A 4,346-nucleotide genomic window follows, 5' to 3' on the forward strand; every position below is an offset into this window, starting at 1 on the left:
AGGGCATTGGGAAATGGACCATAACTCAGTTAGAGACAGCAGAGCTGAGGAGAAAGTTTGTTTATGCTTTCCTGTCTTTCCCAAAGTCTAGGCTACATGGCTGGATCTCCATTGTCTCCGGTTTGCACACCCCTTCCTGGTACCTCTCCGGGTTTATGAGTCAGCACACCCTTGCTGACTCAGCATTACCTGGTCATTTTACTTTTCCAGATGAACCTATCTCTTACGATTACAAGTGATCGCCCTTCGGGGTGTGGTATATACAACACCTTGTTCTAAACAACAAACCAGTGTAGGGCTGTGCCTGAGGCCAGGGGACAGAGTGCTTGCTCACAGTGGGAGGTCCTGGGTGCTGCCCCGACTCTGAAAACCAAGGCAGCTTAGAGCCTAGTGCACATGAATCATGCTTCTTGAAGTCACTGCTTCTGCCATTTTGCTTGTAGTTCATGTATGTGCATGCACATGTGTGTGAGTGCATGTGCAGATCACAGGCTGAGGCCTGAACTTGTATTATCACCCTCCATCTTGTGTTTTGAGATTTCTCTCACTGGACCTGAAGCTCACGCATGGGCTGGAATGGCTGACTCGAAAGCTCCAGGGATCTGCTTATGTGTTCGCGCACGCGCACACACACACACACACACACACACACACACAGAGAGAGAGAGAGAGAGAGAGAGAGAGAGAGAGAGAGAGAGAGAGAGAGAGAGAGAGAGAGCACACTAAAGTTATAGGTGCACAACCATGATTAACTTTTACCTGGATCCTGGGGATCAGAACTCAGGTCCTCATAACTTGCTCAGCAGCCTCTCAGTCCCTGCTTCCCTGAAATCACATACCATGTGGACTGAACAACTGCTTTTGGCCTGACATTGGTGGATCAACATTGGGGAGCAAGTCCAGAGGGGCGCCATCCGTTAATATGTGACTTTTGTTACTAGGAGCCAGCTGATGAGCAGGAACGAGAGAAGCAGATTTCTCCCTACCGTCTAATCTCTTAGGGCCTTCTGAGATGGAGGGTCAGAGTTCAGGGTCTTGCTTATCCCTGTGGTTGTGTAAGAGCAACCAACAGGAAGAGATGTAGCTGTCCAACATCCATAAAACAACTGAAAAGAACAGATCTGGCTTGAGTGTGATTTTTCAGAGAAAACTATTCAAGGGAGCTGCATTAAAAAAAATAACTTGTGTTACATTTTTTGTTGTTTATTTTGTAAATTTTAAAGGCAGTGTCTTGGTCTGTAACCCATGCTGGCTTTGAATTCATGATTCTCTGCCCTCTGTCTCTCAAGTGCTGGGATTTGCAAGCATCATCACCACACCCTATATAATACAATGGTCTATAAAACAGTAATACTGTTCTAATTGGAAAGTGTGGCTAAAGCCACACGAACAGTGCATGTCACCCACTACAAAAACTTCCCAGCTAAGAGGCAGGTGCAAATGGAAATCCCTCTTCTCTGTTCCCTCATGCAGCTGGGGTTTTATCTGCTCAGAGGGGTGGATGCCCTATTGCCATTGGCACTACCAGTGAGGTGTGTGTGTGTGTGTGTGTGTGTGTGTGTGTGTGCGTGTGCGTGCGCGCGCGCGCGCGCGCGCGCGTGCACGGGTGCGCGTGCATTCGCATGCACACTCGAGATGGATGGGAGCAGCAGATTGGAAGCTGTAAATTCTGGTATGATAAAGGGATTTTGATGATTTATGACTGCTGAAAACGCTACCATACCGATGGCCCAAATCTTTTTTTAAAGTCTGGTCTATTTATCAAAAGTCTAAGACTCTGCTGTCCCAGAAACCTACTTACACTATTCAGACATTCTTTGGAAATGTCCTGGACCCATCTGCGCACACACTGGGTAACGTAGGCTAAGGACAGCTGACTGTTCTCTCCTTTGTCTTCTGCATTTATAACACCGTTCTTTCTATTGCTGCAGTGAAATGTGCCAACATACAATTTACCACGTTACCAACGCTTCGGTGTAGGGTTTAATTCATTCACAGTGTCGTGCAGCTGCCTAGCTCCTCAGCTTTCCTGACCCCTAAGTGAATTTATCTCTTGAACAGTATTCTTCCAAGCCCTCCTCCCACCCGGGCCCCGGACACTACTGCTCTACTGTGTGGCTCTCTGGCTGTGGCTAAGTTCCTCCTAAGTGAAGTCTCAGACTGTATTCATTACATTTCTCCTTGCTGGGACAAAACCCATGACAAAGCCACCCTTAAGCAGGGAAGGGTTTGTTCTGGCTGGCAGTTTATGAAGGCACGCAGTCCATCACGGCAGGGAAGACATGACAGTAGCAGCATGAGACATCTGCTCTTTACTTCTGTAGTCAGGACACAGAGGACAGCAAGTGGGGCCAGCAGGCTTCTGAACGTCAGGTCCTGTGGCCAGTGACTCCCAGCTAGGGCCTACCTACTGACTTCCACAACCTTCCAAACAGCACCACCAGCTGGGCCCAAATGCTTAACCACATGAACCTATAGGGCACAGTTTACGTTCTAAACACAGCTTAGAGTTGCCCTTTTGTGTCTGGCATGTTTCACTTGGTATATGATCTTCATCTTCAGGGTTCACCCATGTTGTTTATGTCAAAATTTCATTCTTTGGGGTGTTTGAATAATACTCAGTGTGTCTGCACCACATCTTCCCTATCCATTCCCCCATTGGTGTACATGTGTGTTGCTTCCCTGGTTTGTGAAAAATGCTCCTGTGAACATGGGTACACAGACATTCCTTCGTCCCTGCTTTCAATTAATTCTTCTGGGTATGTCTTAGTTTGGATTTCTATTGCTGTGAAGAGGCACCGTGACCATGGCAACTCTTACAAAGGAAAACATTTAACCGAGGCCAGCTTGAGCTTCTGAACATTTACAGTTCAGAGGTTTAGTCCATGGTATCATCATGTCAGGAAGCATGGCAGCATGCAGGCAGGCATGGTGCTGAAAAAGGAACTGAGGAGAGTTTGACATCTGAATCTTCAGGCAGCAGGAAGAGAGAGTGAGCCACTGGCCCTGGCTTGAGCTTCTGAAACCCCAAAGCCCACCCCCAGTGACACACTTCTTCTAATAAGGACACACCTACTAACAGGGCCATTCCCTATGAGCCTATGGGGGCCATTTTTGTTCAAACCACCAAAAGGTATGACCCAGAGGTGGAATACAGAATCAATGATGGCTGTGTCTGTTGCTTTGTTGGGAAGCACCCTCCTGTTTCTACAGCAGCTGAATCATTTAGGCATTCCACTTTGTCTGGGATCTCTTCAGGGTTTATTTTTGGTTTTGGTTTTGACAATAATCGTTCTAATTGGTGTGAAGCCATATTTATTGTGGCACTGGTTTGCATTTCCCTAGTAATTAGTGATGTTGGGCATCATTTTATCTGTTTATTAATTGTGCATCTTTTTTTTTTTTAAAAAAAAACTGTTTATTCTAGGTTTTTGCTCATTTTTCTTTCTTTCTTTCTTTCTTTTTTTTTTTTTAAGATTTATTTATTTAGTATACAATGTTCTGCCTGCATGTATGTCTGTCTGCAGGCCAGAAGAGGGCACCAGATCTCATTACAGATGGTTGTGAGCCACCATGTGGTTGCTGGGAATTGAACTCAGGACCTCTGGAAGAGCAGTCACTGCTCTTAACCTCTGAGCCATCTCTCCAGCCCCGCCCATTTTTCAATTGGGCTATTTTTCATTGTTGAGTTTTAGAAGAATGGGTTATTTGTTTTATTTTATTTGCTGTTTAAGTTTTTAGGAACTCTTTATATATTCCAGATATTATTCCTTTTTATATAAGTGATCAAGAAACCAAATGTCTATGTGATACAATGAAGCATGGTGAAGGTGTGTCTTATTTCCTCAGATCCCATCAACTGTCTTTGAATTCTGTTGCAGCGTACTTAGATGTATGAATTAAAAAAAAAAAGCAAGCAAACAAACAAAAAAACCTTTTTTGAGGGCTGGGAAGATGACTCGGTTAAGTGGCTGCCATGCCAACGTGAGGACTTGAGTATTGCTGTGTATTACAGATCACTAGTACCCATATAAAGTCAAAGCCAGGCCTGTCTGTGCTTCAAGAGGGAGAGTTAGGCAGAATTTAAGAAGGGTGGATCCCTGGCAAGCCAGCCTAGCCAGCTGATGAGCTCCAGGTTCAGTTAGAGACCTCCCACTAGGGTCCTCCTCTTTTTTTTTTTTTTTTTAAAGATTTATTTATTATGTATACAGTGTTCTGCCTGCATGTATGTCTGCAGGTCAGAAGAGGGCACCAGATCTCATTACAGATGGTTGTGAGCCACCATGCGGTTGCTGGGAATTGAACTCAGGACCTCTGGAAGAGCAGTCAGTGCTCTTAACCTCTGA

The sequence above is a fragment of the Peromyscus eremicus genome, chromosome 4 (assembly GCF_949786415.1).
Source record: "Peromyscus eremicus chromosome 4, PerEre_H2_v1, whole genome shotgun sequence".
In the NCBI taxonomy this organism is placed as follows: Eukaryota; Metazoa; Chordata; class Mammalia; order Rodentia; family Cricetidae; genus Peromyscus; species Peromyscus eremicus.